Source organism: Fundulus heteroclitus, chromosome 3 (genome assembly GCF_011125445.2).
Source record: "Fundulus heteroclitus isolate FHET01 chromosome 3, MU-UCD_Fhet_4.1, whole genome shotgun sequence".
Lineage (NCBI taxonomy): Eukaryota > Metazoa > Chordata > Actinopteri > Cyprinodontiformes > Fundulidae > Fundulus > Fundulus heteroclitus.
In genome coordinates this window covers 16042765-16063191 of record NC_046363.1, presented here as the reverse complement: position 1 = coordinate 16063191, position 20427 = coordinate 16042765, and the positions used below count along the sequence as shown (strand labels likewise).

Here is a 20427-nt window from a genome sequence, read left to right as displayed (position 1 = left end):
TTGAAATTATTTGCATTTGTCAAAATTACAGCTAAAAACGTCAGTATGTTTTATTGCATTGCTAAAAGTACAAACTAAAAACCTACCAAGACTATCAAACCTGATAGACCAGGCAAGGAGCGTTAATCAGAGAAGAAGCCAAGAGCCTGGTGGTGACTTTAAAGCAGATATCCACAGCTCATGTGGACGATCTGTTAATAGGACATTTCTCGATTATGCTCTGTATATGTCTGGTTTTTATTGAAAAGTAGAATGAAGAACTTCACAGTTGAAAGAAAGCCATGAGAGCTCTAGGTGTAAACTGGTAGGAAAATACCCCAAAAAGGCTTTTATTGTTGCAAACAATTGTTCAACAACGTGTTGACTGAGAGGATATGAGTATGAATGAACACCACATTTACAGACTTTTATTGGTAAAATGTTTAAAAAAAAACATGTCATTTTCCTTCTAGTTCACATTTATATCCAACTTTTAGTTGTTTTTTTTAGATTAACAAAATGAGGATCAACAAAATGCTCTGAGGTCTGTGGTTTTACTGTGAAAAAATGTGAGAAAATGTTAAAAGACTATTAAAACCTTTCCAGGGAACTGTCTTTAGGATTCTACTAAATGAAGCTGCCAGAATATTTTACACTTCTACATAAATGTGGGCTATAATCTAATCCATGCATTATGTTAGATTACCTGTTTTTGTTTTATTAGATTTTAATTTCATGCAAACATTTAGTTCATTTCCCTTCATCTCAGTCTACTTTTTAAGAATAACTTTGCCTGGTCTGAATACACCGGATTCTGGCTGCAGCTGTGTTCGTGCTCAGTGTCACATAACACCTAACCTGACCTGGGCGGCTTTTCACCTTTAGAAAGAGGGAACTTTGACCTCTGGAGAAATGACCCTAGATCTTAACAGGTCCTCATTATGCAGAGAGGATTGCTGGTGACAGGAGACAGATGGAAAGTCCCGTGCACATAAAGGCAGACACACATGTGCTGGTTCCCATACGTGGAGCAAAACTAATGGAGTAGAGAGGTTGTTTTCTACAGACTCGAGGAGTGACAAGAAGTTCCAAGGGGCCACTTCCACAGACACGCACGCACGCACACACACACACACACACAAACACACACACACACACACACATACACACACATACACCTTAGAGCTCAGCTTACACAGGAAACTGCTGAGACACATGGGTCAAGTCTGCTTCCCTGTTTACAGTTCTTGCCGACATACAGATCCAGACACAAGTAGAGTCGAATACAAAAGCACTTTATTACGTGATCATTTTTCTCTGCCTTTTGTGTATATTTAAACAAAACAGCACCTTGTTGTGCTTGTTTTTTTTTTTCTTTTTTTTTTTTTTTTTACATTTCATCTCGATGTTGTTTGGGACATATTTGCAAACCTGCATAAACTGCTCCAGAACATCATCAGTACTTTACATGCATACACCTTAACTACAGCAGCTGACTTCTCTGAAGGTCAAACTGGACACAAGCTAATTAACTTTGCCCTCTAAGGGCTACTTTCCCTGCAAATAATGAGCCCGGCAGTTTACCCCATACTAAACCTCCCCAGTATACCACAGATGGCCTTTCAATTAGGAGGGAAAAAACATGCAGAAAGGCAATGCATTGTATTATCATTGATCTTGCAAGAGGGACCGTGTTCTCTTGTCACACCATGTTCTTTTCACACACACACACACACACACACACACACACACACACACACACACACACACACACACACACACACACACACACACACACACACACACACACACGTGCACAATACACAGATTAATATCCAAGCATATGGCATGTGCACACATGTGTGTGTACCTAGAGGGCCAGATTACTTTGCTTCCTGCCTTGCAAGCAATCTTTCTTCAGGTCACTATTCCTCACTTCCACACACAATCTATAAATTCAGACTTCTGGGACACAGCTCAGTGAATGCATTTGGGAGAGTCATCTGAATTTAGTTACTCCAGAGCTGCTGACTCGTTTACATCGCACGGCGGATTTAAATTTGAGATAAATGCCGTATGCAAGTAAAGAAGATTGACTTTCAGGTTTGCGGCTCCGAAGCTGTGAAGTCATTCTCCAGATATCACCCTGTTTTTCCCCCTCTCAGTGTAGCATAAATCTACTGCGCTTGCTATTTTAAGTAATATTAAAAACTGGGAAAGCCCCATTGTAGGAAATTTTCCCAAGGAAGGAGGGAAAGGGGAGTGAGGAAGGAGTGGAAATGTTCTTTTCTTCTGTGAGCTCACACAGTGAGCCTTTCTGCCTAACACTTCCAATTGCAACAGAAATGAGAAAAAGAGGTCTTTAAATTTTGCCTGTGGTGGAATCCTTCTGTAAACTATGGTAGAGTTCATTTGTAAAGGTTTTCAACAGTGTTTTTACATCAAGGTTTCACTAACCTTAATGGATGTAGATCTTATACAAAATGCTGATACAGGGCTGTACATTGGCACAGCTGTTAGCACTGTCACCTTGCAGCAAGAAGATCCCGAGTTAGACTGTTGTTCGGTGCATTTCTGCACAATGCATTCTCTCAGGCCACTCCCGACTTTCTCTCACAGTTAAAACAAGTGCATGTTATGATAACTGGTCATTCTAAATTGCCTTTAAATATTATCTTCTGTGCGGCTCTGTATTGCCTTGTAATGGACTACCGACATGTTCAGGATGTACTCATGTAAATATGCTGAGGGAAACCCTAAACGTAGTTGTGAAAAAAGAAAAGATCAAGTGTCAAAAGGTGCAAGAAAGTGTTTCCAAGCGGGATAAAACTTGAGTTGTGCATGGAAAATAGTATGACTGTTGGAGTACACTAAAGGCTCCCATAAACTCAGGAGTACTGGCCGCATGCTATGATTCGTGGACATTTTACCCTTCAAAGTCGAGCGTAGCGTAGCTGTTGCCTACATTTCTTGTGACAAAGTCCTACAATTCCCACACTTTTTGCCAGTGGGGAGAAGTGGGAGAAGGGATGGTAAAATTTTTGATCAGCGAGTTAAGCCCATAGAGCCATTTCTTTTCCAGCAGGCACCTACCACACACACACCTCCTGCTTGGAGCAGCAAAGTGTATCAAGCTCGGTGTCACATATAAAATGGTTAAATGTGAAGACTTCTTGCTGCCTAACAGTTTATAGTGTGACACCATGTACCCATACGCAATCATAAAAATTGAGCTCTACGCGTATCTGTTTGCGCGGAGTCCACACAAGTATGTGGGGGCCTTAAATAAGGTGACCAGACGTCCCCAGTTTCTCAGGACAGTCCCCTTTTTGGGTAACTTGTCCCTAGCAAAAACTGTCCCTGGAAAAGTTCACGATTTCAGTTAATCATGATGAAAAAGTCGCAGGTAGCAAGAGGTATTTACCTGGTCCTGCTGCTGTCCTGACCTAGTAGAAGAGCTGACTCAAGCGCACCTTAGACGTCACGGATCGGACAAAACTAAGGCATGCAGGAAGCATTTTGACATTGATGCGGAGCTGATAGACATATAAGTACATGTCCTTGGTAATAGTGCTACTAGATGCTTTTAAGCCCTATTCAGACAGGATTAGCATTACCAAGGGACCACATCTTATTTGTGATTTATTTAGTAGCTGCGTCAATGGCGACCATCTGGCTTTCTAATAGTTCTGGGGTTCTGCCGATAGATGGTGCCACGTCTGTTTATGTCAGCTCATCACACCTGATGTTGGGATTCAATTTAGACTCAAAAAGGACTATCAAAACACTGTCTGGATGGATGCTTGAAGTATATACCCTTATTTTATCATAATTAACTGTATTTTGGTCTTTTTGGTATAGGCATATAACGTGGCTATGTACCTTTAATACTTAACAGATTTAAGCTATTTTCCTGGCTTTCAATTGCCTTTTTTATATTTTTTTATTCAATACCTGCTGAGAAAAGAAAACTGCACGTTTAAAGCTTTTCTTTGTAGCATGTAGTCTAACAGATAGAAAACACACCAATAAACATCTGGGATCTTTGTTTTACAGTGGAAGCTAAATATTTCTTTGTTGCATTTTGTAGATTTTTTTAATAGATTACAGTGGCATGATGAGATGGAGAAGTTGTGAAAAATAGTAGATTTGCAAGTCCCACTGGTTAGGAATATATAATTTTCCATTGATATGCTAAAAAGACATTTGGGATTGGTAGATTTAAAGGCAGATATCCACCAGGGAGTTGTGGGCAAACAGAGGGTAGCTGCATAATCAGCTCTACCATCAGCCAACTGATATTCTGCATAATAGAGAAGAGATTTTTGGGTCAGTGTGTGTGTGTGGGTGTGTGTGTGGTCGGTCGGGCAGGCAGTAGCGCCCACAGTATGCATTTGCACTTTTATCTGCATGGATGTGTACAAGTTTGCTTGCATCCAGTTCGAATTTATGTTTGTGTGCCATCTATGGATGTTTGTCTCTCTCTCTCTCTCTCTCTCTCTCTCTCTCTCTCTCTCTCTCTCTCGCTCTGTGTCTGTCTGTGTATATGTGTGTGTGTGTGTGTGTGTGTGTGTGTGTGTGTGTGTGTGTGTGTGTGTGTGTGGACTGTACATGTGCACGTCAGAAGCACTGACCTCTTTCCCCACAGGGAGGAAAGTTCCTGTCTCATTAGAGAAGAGGGACCGAGAGACAGACAGACAGGCAGGAAGGCAGCAAAGGAACGAAAAACAGAGGATGAGAAGAAAGAAAGACAGGGAGCAGCTGAGTAAGGGTAGCCAGAATGTATTAAAGGGTCAAAGATCACTCATCCATTATCACAATGTGCAGGAAAGGGCAATAGAAAAGAAGGTCACAAAGTTATTTCTGAGTCACACTCGGATCCCCAAATCCTTTTGCTTCATTTTTCTTTTTTGGGTTCCCTTCATTAACATGATGCATTCCTCAGACCCCTGCCCTAACCAACTCCACCACAGATAAATAACTTACCCTAGCCATTACCATGACCCAGCATTGACTAGTCAAAACTACTAATCCTGACCACTCAGTCATTAATTTAAACCTGTGGCAATTTGATGTAAAAAAACAAAAATTTGAACCATACATGTTTGGTGGGTTTACTAATAGAGGAAGAAGAAACCACACTAAGAGCAACTGATGACTATTGATTTATCAACAAATGCAAACATTGTCATATTAATAGCACAATGGGGAAGTACTGTCCAAAATCTTTTATTTTGTTCTATTATTTCTCTCATTCTGCTTGAAGCAGAAGCTAAAATGACCCCATTTCTGTCTCATCTTAAAAAGCCCGGCTGCTTTCACGGTTGTGGAAAAAATCAGTTTGTTTGATCATAATAAAGCTAATTCTGTCACACTGCCCTTTTGAACCATAACAACAGCAGCTTCTTTATTACCATGGTTGTTATCATTAGCCGTGCTAATTTGGTGGCCTTAAAGATAAGTCTGACCTCTGCTTTCTGACCCTTTACCACCTGCACACGCTCACACATTTTACAACCTTGCGACTTCACTTTGTAGTCTGCTTGTATTTCTTGTCCCGGTAAAAAGGCTGTCCATTGCCATTGTGCTCCGTGTTTTGGACTCTGTCTCAACTCGTAATACTGTTGAACCAGAGGACTTGCTTTAATTGAACAGAACAGAGGCCAATTCTTTGAATTCTATAAAATCTTGACAATGGGGTTTGGAGTCCTTGAATTGGGGCAAACCAGTGGGCTTTGAGATCGAGAAAAGGCCTACCTTATTCACACAGTAGCCCCTCCGTGTAGGAGTTTAACTCTGGTGACCCAGGTTCAAATCCTGGTTGCGACAATAAGGGCATCCAGTGTAAAAACTCTGCCAAGTCTGTGTAAGTTTGAATCATTTGCTGTGGCGACCCCTGAATATGGGAGCAGCTGCAAGGACTCACTCACACAAAGAAATAACTATGTTTGGTCAAAAAGGGTATTTTCATTTTCTGAATAGTTATCCTGTTTCTAACCCATTAAGACATTACTCCACTTCCTCACAGGCCTGCCTAAATACATCACTTCTCTAGAGGTCTGACCAATTGTTGAACTGGCCAGGGAACAGTTGACTGTGTCATTAGAATCAGCTACTCTAAGACGCCTCTAGGGCACTAGCAAGTACGTTCTTTGTGGTTTCACTGGCACAAACTCTCCAAAAAAATAAATAAAGTGATGCTAACCAAGCATCAGTTTTCTGCTGGACCAGAGGAGAGAACTACTTTTGTGGCGGAATTAATCAAACCATTTTCAGTGCCATGTTTAAAATTTGAGTGTTTTTTTTCAGCTTTTGATCTTTCAAAATAAAAACCAATAAACCAGAAAACCGTTAAAAAACTGTTTTGAAAAATAATAAATTGTTGGATTAGCATCAGAATAACAAACTGACTATCTCTTGCCTTTCCATGGTCACAAAGTGTAGGTCTATCAATTCCCCAATAACCGCTATCCTCACAACTGATTATTTTAAACTTAGTTCATAAACGGCATTTCTAACTTTAACATTTAATTTTTTTAACATTCACTGCTTCTTCTGTTCAGAGATCAGCAGATTAGGACTGCATATGCAAACACCCTTCACAAGTGCTGCTTGTTGTTTTAAAAGGCATAAATAAATCATGGGCATATGTTTGGAGGTATACTGGGATAAATAATAATATTTGTTTAGTTAAACTGTCTCCATGCACCATGATCCTTCACAAAAAAAAAACAGGAGGAGGATCAACGATTAAGTGCACAGGATATTTTTTAAGTTGTGGCTATGACTCTGTTTCCAGGTTGTGGAAAAACAAACCGATTCATTTTCTGAACCAGTTAAGAACTGGCTCTAGTACCAGCCGCGATTGAGCAGTGAAACCACTTTGGTGGATCCCTTTGAAGTTCTAGGATACTTTTCTCAACTGGAAAAAGGTGGACTGAAGTTAAAGTATGTACCTCCTAAATAAATAAAGAGATGAATTTGAGCCTCATTTGCGGTGATATGGGCGCTACTCAAGTCTGTCGTGGTGAAGACAGACCTAAGACAAAACGTAATGCTCTCAATTTAGTAGTCTGTCTACATTTTGATCTTCAGCTATGGCCTTGAGATACAGATCGTGCAAAAAAGAATGAAATACCATACTATATCACTCTAAGGATCCTTAACTGGACCAGTGTTAGGAATAGGGGAAAGCTCAAACTAGTTATTTTAAGTGGCACTTAAGGTGGTTTGAACATCTGATTAGGAGGCCTCCTTGACCTGTTGCTCTGGGGGTCTCCAAGCAAATCGTACTGTGAGGAAAACCTGGGTGAACCCAGAACTCACCTGAGGGACTCTGTGTCCTTACTGACCAATGAACACCTTAGGGTCACCCAAATGAGCTGGCGAATGTTGTTGGGTAGCGGCATGTCTGGGTTTCTCTCCTGGACTTGTTACTGCACTCACACATGCACACACATACACATGTGAACACGTACATAACCTATGTGTGACACTTCCGTCATGCAGTGCAGTGTGTGGGCGTTTGAGGTTTAAAACATAGGAGAGGAATGGGTGTGAGGAAGCTTCATAGGATCACTAGTCGTCTGTATGTGTGTAAACAGATGGCAGTTTTAATTGTCGGGCTCCATGTGTGTCTAAATGCATTCACGGAAGTGTGTTTATGTGGGAGTAGAGCTTAATATGGTGAAGTAAACTCAGAGGAGCAAGGGGTGAACCCCAAATCACCAGTTTTTGCTTGGCCTTTATGGTTGATGATAGGCAAAAGCTGTTTGGTTTTGTTTTATGCACATGGCCTAGTTTATTCCAAAGAAATGTTTGAGCAATAACTAGTACGATTAGATCTAGTCATATTAAAATGTCAAAGTATTTCTGTTACAAAAGTAAAATCTGTCAGCCTGCAATTTCATGAAGATGAAAGCCCATATGTATGAGAATCTTATTTTGAAGTAAGAAAGTATTTAGTTCTTTAGGTGCCCTGTTTTTTTTTTTTTTTTTTTTTTTACTTTTTTTGAATTTGAGTCAATTAATGCTGTGTTCATTCTTCTTTGGAACTCAAAACTAGGAGGTCAGAACACTGAGCTATATAATACTCTGGAGTGCTAATCACCGTCTGTTTGAACGAGTCGCTTTGAAGCCACCAGCCGCCATATTGGTACTCCCTATTTCCCCTCAGTAACTAGGGAATATGTGCTCTACAGCATCGAATAACGAGGATTTTCTCATGTTCAGGGGGGACTTAAGACTTTTAAAATGTCAAATGCCATATAGTTTTATGTTATGTTCTAAAAATATCAAGTACTGAGAAAGTCATGTGCTGAAATATTTTGCATTTTATTCATTTAAATATATATGTTTAACATTTATAAATATATAAATAACAATATACAAAAACATATATTTACATATGTGTATACATATATATACATATATACATATACACATACTTATATATACATATATCTATTTTTAATATGAATAACATGTAAAATATTTCAGCACCTAATTTCCTAGTAGTTGATAGTGTTAGTACATCCACTGACTGTAGAATTACCTGTGAAACGTTTTCACTCAGCCAGAAAACTGCTTGTTGTTGCAACCAAATCCTATGGGATTCTGTGAGAGTAGGGAGTAGCAAGATGGCGGCCAGTGACTTCAGTTTTTCGGCAAAATCAGCACTCCAGTGTATTATATAGCTCAGTGGGTCAGAATGACGGCAACGTCGAGTTGATTGCGTTTCAGTTTCCCACTCATATGACAGTAGGAAAAAACATAGGCGCTTGAACCAAAGGTATTGTTCAATATACTAATACAGCCCACCAGAGTCTTAAAATGCTTTTTAAAGTCACATTTTATTGCAAAATCTCCATCCTTTTTTAAAGACACACTGAACTGTTTCGACTGAACATGAAACAGTAAACAACAATACGTGGCAATTCTTCATTGCTTGTTTCGCCACTATGGCTACTGTTAACAATACTGTTAAACCAATAACAATAGCATTGGTCCATGCTGCATTTTATGCATATGAACAGTCAAAAACAGTTGCTCATGCCCATCAATTTTTCACAGTATCAGAAGCTTCTCAAAAGAGAGGTGCAGTGTAGAACGTTTTTGGATCTACATGTAAAAAAATCAGGTGGAAAAAGCGAACCATGAACTGCTGATAGGAGCTTATGCTGTGATCCATTCACCTTTGAAGCTGAAAGTTAGATGTCTGAATGACATTGATACCAACCAAAACTAGTAAGGATTTGTTAGTTGATATGTTCAGCAACCACACCAACCAGTATTAGAAATATAAGGTAAAGACATCATGTGATAGCAAGTATTTTATTTTTTTTTTTTACTTGAAAACACTGTAGCAACTTCTTAACTGGCAGATACTGCACAGGGCTTTGACAATCTGTATTTTTTTTAAAACTTGACTCAAATATTATTACACTATGTTTAAAGTGGAAAATGTTTTAGTTTTGTTTTTGTTCTAATGACTATTTTTCTGACACAACAGGACAAACTAATAAGGTCTAAGTCCTGTTGTACTACAGTTTGAAAATGTGTGACAGTATGGTTGTGCTTGGAAAACAGCTTTTCCTGCAGTGGGGGTTGTTCTTTTAAAGCAACTGCTGCAGATAAGAAAAGAAAACAAATGGATGTGATCATCTACAGGTCAAAATCTAAAAGACTTCAACTGGTTCAACCTGAACTTGACGGCTCTACTCTTTCAAACTTAAACAGAGACAAAGCACAACAGACTGCCCGTACCTGGACTAGATTATTCTACAGTGATTGCGGGGTTTTCAAAGCACACGTCTTAATCAGTGAAATTCGTACTCTGTTAAAACAAGAAAGTTTGGACTCTTCTTAGTTTTCCAGAAAATGTTAAAATCTGACCTTGTTCTCATGAACTTAATATTGTGAAGCTTCTCTTAAATTAGATTAATTATTATACCTCTAGGAATAACCCACTGGTGTAGGTGTTGTATAATCAGGGAAAATAAGTCCAAAAGGAAGCTCTACTGACTGCACACACTTAAGTCATTGAAGCACTGTGAAATCTGATCCTGAGCAAAGATGAAGGGATTTGGGGGGGAGTGAAGTAGAAGACATTGAGTAATGATGAATCCTGTGATCATCTGCTCAAAAAAGAAAAGAAAAAAGAAAACAGCAATGAAGAACAAAGCAACCACAACAGAAGCCCATAACCTCGAAGAAGCCCACCACCTCATCATCACAGAGTAGTGTGGTTTATCTTAAAGGAGGCTCCTATACTTATTAGAGGCATAGTATAAGCTCCTTTCGTGTCCGCATGTCTGGGCACAGACATGCCTGGAAGATCAGGTTTTTAACACATCTGCAAAGCTGAATTGACAATTTCCCTAAAAAGACATTTTTTATTAGGTCTTTAGTGGCTCATTTCTTTCCCCACAAAGGCCTTTAAGCTTCTCATACACTCAATTTTTCTTGACTGAAATTACATTATGAAGTTAAGGACATTTTCACATGCTTCTTTAAATCTGCCATATATTCATAATCATATGCTTAGATCACTGCAAATGGTATTCATGAATCTGTATCGCCTCAAACAAAAGCCAGATTTGAATGAGAGAAAAATGGATGAGTTTAAAGAGAGTAAAAAGCTGGGGGGAAAAAACAGCCTGGGAGAAGCAGAGCAAGAAACAGACGGCAAGGAGAGCGATGGAGTTGGAGCTGGATGAAAAAAAGAAAGAAAAAAAGAGGAAGAGAATTAAAGTAACCACAACAGACTTTCAAAGTCCTTAAAAGCCCCCTTCTCCTCATGTCGGTGGGGTGTGGTGTTGGGGATTTGGCTCAACTTCCTACAAAGCAGCCCCTTTCTAAACATCTCATATATACATCCAGTCAGGCACAAAGTTAGAGCTAACCACATCACAACTGTGTGTATGAGAGTGTGTGTGTTTGTGTGGGTGTGTAAGTCCTCCGCTCAGCTGCTCCCAGATTTACTGAAAGCATTTGCTGCCTGACCATGTCAGAACTGTCTCTTGATCTCATCTGTCTTTTTATTGCCTAATCCCCGTTTCTTCTCTCATTCCTCTCTCTTCCTCCTTATGTACTTCCGTCTTTGTCCTTCTTTTTCTTCCTTCAACCCCAACAATCCCAATTCTACTTTGACTTTGACTATAGCTTTTGGTTCATGAGAATAACGTTTATTCTGTTTCCTGTCTTCCTATTTGTGTTCTCTTTGTGTTTCAAAGCTGGCTTGTTGAGCTACTTCGTATTAAGAAACTAAAGATGTGTTTGGCCAATCCAAGACATGGGTCATTCATGTATGATCTCATATTTAGTGTGGGTCTGTCCAAGAATGTTTCATGATAGTCGACACAACAGTGGCTCAGCTCTACAGTAGCAGAATGCTGTTTGTTCAACTTACCCTTCTTTAACTGGCCCGTCATTCACTCTCTTTGAAGTTTCTCAGTCCTCTCAAATTTCCATTACGACATATTTTAACTAGTGGTGTAACAATACATTGATCCGCATCGATACAAATGATTCATTTGGTGCAAAATGGAAACATCAATCCAAATTGTCATTTTTGAGATATGCCTTTATTTTGAAATTCACAAGGCATGAGACTGTGGTGAACAGGTGATCCATTATTATTGTTGTTTTTAATATATAATTACAAGAATGTTGTTCTTGATTTAAATGTCTGATGCCTGTAAGAGCTCAGAAATACAATGGACAAATCATATTTGTTTTTTTTGTAAATGTAAATAATAGTGTTAGATGGGTAGGTGATGTCACATCATGTCGATCACAGACTTGTTATTTGAATTTAATGGAACTTGTTTCATCACAGATTTTTGATATCGGCATTTAAACAAATCAATGTAGCTGGTGACTTACACCCCTCTTTTCACGAAGATATACTGGTTAGAGGTTTTTGCCTGAATTAGCATTTCTAGTCTTTGTAAAGCTTTTACCTTCTGAATCAGAGTTTTGCCAATTCCAATTTCTTTTTATGAACTGTTATTTGAGACGACATGAGAACAGGTTCCATGTTGTGAGTGGTAATAAATTATTAGACACCATAGTAACGGTGGCAACACAATTCTGCATGTGTGAGAGAGCAGCTGCATAAAAACAGGATTTTACTATTTTGAAACAACACAGTAAATATTGAGTTCACAGTTTGAACTTTGTAGTTTTAGTATTTTATTACTATTGCATGGTTATAGTTTTGCTGTGTTTTCCATAGGAAATGTAAACCCATGACCGTGCAATTTCACCAGCAGTGACATTTCAATAAGAGGCAGACATTGAGAGATCAAAAGGATTAAACAGAGAAATGTTCTACTCCAACCAGCCTTCCTGTTGTCTGCTTTTAGTCTTGCTCTCTCCTCCTCTGTCTTGCTTTCTTGCAGCCTGAATAAATTACAAATCATGGAAAAAAAATTCTTATTCAGTTGCTTCTCTTGTCTGTGCTTCCTTCAACTTCGGTTTAAAAACTTTGCTGGTGAAAACATCAATCTTTGAGTCGTCACCTTGCTGTCAGATCTTACACATTAAAATGTTTGTTGTTAAACATGGCACATTCACTGATCAGTAAAAGATTAAGTTTATTTAATTTTAGTTTCTAAGTGGACAACCACCTGTCAGGGCTGATCAAGCTGGATATCGTCCAACTACGGCCCCCTGCTCACTTCTTGGAGCATCATTATATTTTACTCCTTCTGGCAATTGAATTTCAGCTTTATCATACACATAATATGCTCCTGTACTATTGTGTTGATAAAAAAAGTTCACAGAGGAAAACAGGAAAGAAAAAAATCAAGGTGACTTAAGTTTATAAGGTATTATCAGTAAATATGTTGGAAGAAAAGTAACAACAAAATACAAACGACAATGATCACTGGTTGATAAAAGTAAATATAAACATTCAATAAATTCTTAGCTTTTTTAATTTTTAAAATCTTTACACCTTAAGACATGACACACCAGCTGTGAGCTTCTTATAGGTTATACCGTTGAAGCAAGACAAAAGCCGATATCTTTATGATCCTCCACCTAATTTTCTTAAATCTTTTTTATGATCCAGACTTGGGAAAGCTTTCAGTGCTCAGAAACAAAGTTATGAAGATTAGTGAACAAAATGTGGAAACAATCTGCACATGCACTGCAATAAAATGGTTTCAAGATGCTAAATCTATTAGTCGGCATTTTCTGAGAAGATTTATTGCAAAAATATCCAAGACAACCTGCGAGAAACATTACTTACTTAGCAGAGATTAAAAGGTTTAGCAACAAAATGCTAAAACAAATGTGTGGAATTAAATATCTTTTCCCTTTTAGTGATCAGTACTGTGGTGTAATCAGACGCTGGGAAGATTAAAGTCAGATGTTTTATTTTTTTAAAAGCTGACATGCAGCAGGAAGAGTCAGTCACCACAACCCACTCAGCATCGAGTCAGATCAGCAGAGCAGTAAGAGTGAGTTTTAAACAAGACTTGTGCTTGTAATGCAGGGATGGATGTTATATTGTTTTTTTTTTCAGTTCTTAGGGCAATTATCTTAAACAAGACAAGGCCCTCAGGTGTGTTACATAATCAAGAAACAATAGTAAAACCAGCTTTACCTGTTCTTTGCTCCAGAACCCTGTGTTGTTTTTATGACAGCTAACCTGTTGCTCAGAATTCCCTCTGAGGTGAGCTTAAGTTTAAAGCCGCCAATCAAACCCAAATCTGTTCTTCATGCTTGGTGGCGGTTATAAACCGTAGAGATCTTCAGAGCTCTGTAATCATGTCTCCTTAATTTTGAAATGCGAAAAAGAAGATTGTTCTTTTTATAGTTGAAGCGGCAGGCATTCCCAGAGGAAGGTGTGTTATTCAAGATTCCTATTTTAAATTGTAATGTCCTCAACTTCTTCCAAGTATGGGATTTTTGTCCAAATGAAGGCCTCTGGAACTGACCAGCATCACAGTTTCCCTGACAAAATGCAGCTCCTGAGCCCTGTTGTTGCTCTGCTGTCTGTAGTTATATGCTAGCGGCAGCCCCAGTGAGTCAGATGGGTCCCTCACAGGCATTTTGTTTAGAATTACAGGCTATTTTTGAAAGTATCCTTAGCAAACATTTTATCACTGGTTGTGCTAATTGTTTCCGCCATCTAATGAATTTGGGTTTTTCAAGTGTTTTCCCTCTTTCCAATGGCACTCATGGATACAGGGAGAATGTGTTGGTTGCTGCAGCTTTCTGTCTGTCTGTGTCATATGACCTGCTTTGCACACTATGCTCAAATGAGGACGTTCAAAACTAGGTGGCAAGTTTATGTATAGTACCACAACAACTTTGTTTCAAGTTGTCTCCTTTCCACAATTAATTGGAACCATGTTAAAAATATTAAAAACCAAATTTTTAACAAGTTGTATATCTAAATAGAGCGTATACATGCAATGCTAGCTTACTCTTTCAGCAAACCATTCTAAATCAAAACATCAACAGCAGCAAAAAGATGTGATTTTTTTCAAAGATTCTAGCTATATCTCTTCAGAAAAGTGATATTATTTATATTTTTAAATATATTATTTATCATTTATTAGTTTTCCAAAATGCTGACAACCCAGAGTCCAGATCAGGAAGCAGAGCCGTAGTTTAACACACCTCTCTGCAGCTTCTGTACTGTTACCTACCCATTACCCCATTGAGACAGTGTCTTTCCCATGGCCAAAACTAAACAGATTAAAAACTGCAAATTATAAAAAATCTCATAAAAATCAATACAACTCAACTTGAACCAAGTTGAGTTGTTATTAAATATAAGGTCTCTCCCTCCAAAGATTTTGTTAGTTTATGAATTTATTTCTGATAGTTATCAGATTGATTTATTTTGTTTCACAGAAACCTGGCTGCAAGAGGACTACGTTGGTATAAATTAGTCAACTTCCTCTAATTATTCAAATTTCTACATTCCCAGAAATACGGGAAGGGGAGTAGTAACCATCTTTCAGTCTGATTTATTAATTAGTCCCAGGACAATTAATAACTACAATTCTTTTGAACATTTAACCCTTAGTTTCCCTCATCCAAACTGCAAAGCAATAAAGCCTCTTCTATTTGTTATTTTGAATCATCCACCAGGCCCTTACTCTCAGTTTTTGGATCAGTTCTGCGACTTCTTATCTTTCCATCCATCCATCCATCCTGTTCCACTTATCCCGGGGCTGGGTCACGGGGGTATCACAATATCACAGAAATGCCCAGCTGATGGCAGCAATGATGTTTCTTCCCATTCTAAAATTGATACTTTTGTTGACGGTGTCACTTCCTCATTGCGTTTTGCATTATACAGTGTAGCCCTCTTGAAAAAGAAGGTAATTACTCACAGGAAGCTGGCTCTCTTGTTTAATTTAGAGCTGTGTTCTTTCAAGCACAACATTAGGAAATTGGAGATACAATGGCACTCTACACATCTAGAGGAATCCTACCTAATCTGGAAAACAGTCTACTGTTATATAAAAAGACCATTTACGGAATTAGAGCAGCATATGTTCATTAGTAGAGGAGAATAAACATAATCCTAGGTTTCTCTTTACAGTTGCCAAACTTATCCAGAGTCATAGCTCTGTTGATTCATCCATTCCCTTAGCTCTTAGCAGTAGTGAATTCATGTGATTCTTCATAGATAAAATTGATTCTATTAAAAATAATATAATTGGCATCCTCCCAAACATGATTACCTCATCCTTTAAAACATGATCGTTTGAACTGTTTAGCCACAGTAAAGCTTTCTGAGTTATCTAAAAAATGTAGCGTCATCTAAACCTTCAACTTGTATGTTACACCCAATCCCAACCAAGTTATTTAAGGAAGTATTCTCTTTGATTAAAGCCCCCATTGTAGGTATAATTAATCTCTCTTTATTAAATGGATATGCACCACAGGCTTTTAATGTAGCTGTTATTAAACCTTTACTTTACTAAGAAACCATCTCTTGATCAAGATGACCCAATAAATTACAAACCTATATCTAATCTTCTTTTCCTATATACAATTCTTGAGAAAGTAGTTGCTAATCAAGTATGTGAACATTTACAAAGTAATTACCTATTTCAAGAGTATCATAGCACCGAAACAGCTCTTGTGAAGATCACTAATGATATTCCCATGACCTCAGATAATGGATTTGTGTCAGTACTTGTCCTGTCAGTGCTGCATTTGATACAGTTGATCACAATATTCTCCTTGAAAGACTTGAACATACTGTAGGGATTAAGGGGAATACATTAGGCTGGTTTAAATCTTACTTATAATCATCATCTTTATTGTCATTGCAACGTTTATTTCAATGAAACTTCTCTGCATTTAACCCATCCCCTTGGGATACAGTGGGCTGCCACTGTGTGTGCCGCACTCACAGTGGCAGTCTGCGGGAGTTGAACCCAGAACCTCCGGGACACAAGCACCATATAATATAGAAAGGATTTGTGCATCAATGTGTGCTTCTGTGCTTTGTGTCTCTGCCCAGTCTTCTTTAACCTACAGTGGGTAGAAGCAGGTTCTCATTCACACTGAGCCTGGTTGTGTTGGAGGCTTCTTCCTGTTAAAGGGGAGTTTTTCTCTCCACTGTTGCTTCGTGCATGCTCAGTATGAGGGATCGCTTCAAAGCCATGGACAATGCAGACGACTGTCCACTTTGGCTCTACACTCTTTCAGGAGGCATGAATGCTGCTTGTCAAGACTCGATGCAACCTGCTGGGTTTCATTAGACAGGAAACTTTTAACCAAGGTGTATGGTTTGATTCAATTTGACTTTGCCTTGAGTGCCTTGAGATGACATGTGTTGTGAATTGGCGCTATACGAATACCAATAACTGGCCCAATTTCCAGTTTCTGATACCGTGAAGAAACCTATCCATATTGTGGGTGATTATATTGCCATAACATTATAACTTTCTTATTTCTGTCCTGAAGCAGCATATTAGGCCTGACCCACAGAAAAAAAGGACTTTTGGGACACAAAATCTGTTATTGCCCAGAAACATAGATAAGAGAGAATGCAGTATTGTATTTGGACTTAGGTATTGGGCAAAGTGTATGAGGTATTAGGGAAAAAAGCTCTGGTCTAAAACCATAAATTCACTTAGAAATTCACTCCTATAAGCTTACCAGGCTTTACAGAAAAAATTTCAATAAGGGGATAGACAATCGTTTAACTGTTTTCTTAGTCTACATGGAAGATATACCATTAATAAGAGATGTTGGAACACATAAAATGAGCATTTTCAGTCTAAATTTATGAGACCTGTAAACACTTCCCACAACATAATAATAAAACATCTAATTTCTTTGACTTCTTTTGCTAAATTGATATTTTGCTTTGAGATAACAAGTAGATAAACCATTTGCCTGACAGAGGAAAGCAAAGTTTTATTAGATATACTCGATTTGTAAAAAAGAAAACATCTGAGGATACAGAGGTAAAAGAAAGAAGGACTTTTACAATATGATAATTATCCTAAGCACTCCTTAAGAAGTAGAACCTGAAGGGTTTTATTGATGTGGAGCTACAGTTAAGCCTAAAACTATTTAGACTCCTGGCAGACTCAGATTTAAAGTAATCTTTTAATTTGGCCAAAAGTTTCTACTGACTCAAAGTAGCACTAATGTTTTAAAGTGGTTCAGCGGGTGTCCTGACTTGAATCTGATAGAGAATCTGTGAAAGGTGCTAAAGATTAGGGTAATAGCAAAGGGGCTTTCCAACTTCAAGAACTTGGAGCTCATCACATAAATGAAGTTGTTATAATACAAGAGGAAACATGCAAAAAGCTATGAGGGGTTTGATTACTAATAAAAATTATTTATTATTCAGAAGGGTACGGGTAATTTTTGACATGCAATGTTTTTCATTGAAATGTGAATTAAAAACAGGTTAGTGATTTATGAAAACCTGTAACTAGACCACAAAAGAGAAGCAGAGGCTGGACAAACCAAGAATCTCAATGTAATTCAGAACAGTTTTCCAAAAAAACTGAACATTTTATCCCAAATGAAAAATACAACACTATCAGTCTCCTCTAAAAGGGACTTCAGCAGTGTGATACTTGCAAGAAATGTCTTTTCTTTTAGTGCTGACCATGTAGGTTAACCAAGCATGTGTTTCAGATGTCTTTTTGTGTTTTTTCACTCTGGTAACTTTGTAATTCAAACTCTGCCCTGAACCCTTTAAAAATAGTGGGACTGTAAGCAGGTGGATTCTGAACTCTCATACGTTACAAGATTAGAGTTACAAGAAAATATTTTTGCTATATGTTGTTTTGTTAATATAATTTTTTTTTGTAAAAAGGATAATTAAGGAGTCTTTATTTTTTTACACATTGGGTAACCTACATATTAATTTTGCCATAAAACTCCAAACAAACTTTCAACCGCTCTGTTTTCTAAGTCACCAAGATTAGCATTTAAATGAGTTTCTATTGTAAATCCATAACCTAGTAAAAATGCTGGCTTTAATTATAATTAAACTGAATGATTTCTCCGAACGTTTTAGTCCGTCATCAGCTCCAGTAGCTGCCATTTTACTTTAGGTGTCATGCTAAGTAAAGACACAATTATGTTTGAGTGAGGTCCTCTCTTGCATTGGAGCCAAGTTTCTGTAACCACCTATAAACATGAAAATAGTTCATGTGTATCCACACTGGTTCAAATGTCTATTTTTGAATCAGTTGTGGCCCCAACCTCAGTTCCTTCTCCTTCAAACCAATAATGTGTATGAGTCAGAATCTTTTAGCCATTTATAAACCTGCTTCTGAGACAGTCACCCATAAATGTCTGCCTGATTGTCCCAGAGCACTACCAGAGAATTTATATCCAAGGCTTCATTAACCTGCACCTTCATTAAAATTTGCCTTTTTTATGACATATGCCAAAATTTTTCAAAACCATTGAAAATAATCTCTTTATATTTTCTTGGTATACAATGTTTTAATTTGTGTAAAATGCTTTGCCACCATCTTTGACTTAATCTCTTTCAAAGCATTTGATAATTGTGCATGAGTGGGGCCTTCTGGTGTGCTAACTGGATTTTTTTCCCTTTCAGATCTGCCTCAGGTCTTGGACATTTAGTGGACCAGAAAGCTGACAGATGATGCCCATGAATGATGGATGATGTCTTCTTGGTGCCAGTTGAATGCTTAATAAAGCAATGATACGGTAATTCCAGTCCTCCTTACTCAGAAACATATTCCTGATACTGTCTGAAGAGAAGATCTAAATACAACCATTGCTCACAACACGCTGGGAATACTTATTACTCTTATTTGGAAAAAAACAAACAAAAAAATAGTACAACATTTATTTTAGCTTTGTCCATTCACAATATACATTTAGCTTTTCTTTCACTGCCATCATATCAGAATGTGAAAAAAAATCCAACCTTAATTTAAAGTACATTAATTCAGTTGGTAAAACCAAACAAGCAAACAAACAAAAAAACAAAAAAAAAAACAACAACAACAACATGCGTAGAAACAAGTGTTTTCCCTATAGCATTGGTGCCTAATTTATTGGCAGACCTAACTGCCAATACTGAAGTATTTTAAATTATTGTTTATGCTTATCTAGATAACTTTTAATCCATAATGCATACGTTTCTGGTCTCCTGCGATAATACCATGACATCATGGCATCATGGTACCATTTTTTTAATTTTTCTAACCACCAAGCTTGATGAAGACCCAACTTTTGCTTTTGTTGTTAAGTAAGGGGCTGTGATGCCCTGAGCTTGTTTCTTTTTGTAGTGAACCTTGTTAGAGCGCGTTGCCTTTTGAGTTCAAACCAGGACATAGACATAACCTTAAGCAAAAATGTATTTCACCCTCCCAGAAAATTTATTTAATTTGATTAACAAATGTTTTAATACATCTATAAATAAATCACTTAGTATATAAGTTAAGAGGTTATATTGCTGTTGGGTGCCTTCTTCTTTGTTTTGTGATTAGTTTGATTCGAAAACCAGGCTTTTAATCATTAGAATCCTTTTAGTACTTATGTTGGTAAGTAATTCATCAATTAAACAATAAACTACTAGTCAGTACCAATGGCAACAGTGCCCCAGGTACAAGCCTTTTGTATCTTTAAAAGTTTTAGGTTTTTTTTGGCATTGCCTTGTGTTTAGCTCCCTCTACCATCTCATCAAGTCAGAGCAGCTTCCCTGACTTTGTTGAAAAAAAAACAATGAAAAAAGCATCTTCACACCATGATGCTGATAGCCCAATGTTTCACAGCTGGGATAGTGTGTTCTAGGATATGTGCAATGTTATATTCCTTCCACACGTACACATTTACATGTAGAACGGTTAAATTATGGTCCCATCTGACCAGAGCACCGTCCTCTCGATGTTTATTGCTAAAACAAACGTCTATGAGCAGAATGGAAGCCCACAGATATGTAAACACCATATTGTCCTGTTTGAA

General features: G+C 37.9%; 1 long non-coding RNA gene across 3 annotated transcripts in view; it reads left to right on the top strand.

The window, feature by feature from the left end:
- Positions 1-20427, top strand: part of LOC118560077 — a 168186-nt gene that overhangs the window by 101114 nt on the left and 46645 nt on the right. For all 3 annotated transcript variants that reach the window (XR_004929055.1, XR_004929053.1, XR_004929054.1), the window contains one exon: positions 19052-19164. This is a non-coding gene — a long non-coding RNA (uncharacterized LOC118560077). The remainder of the gene's footprint in view (positions 1-19051; positions 19165-20427) is intronic.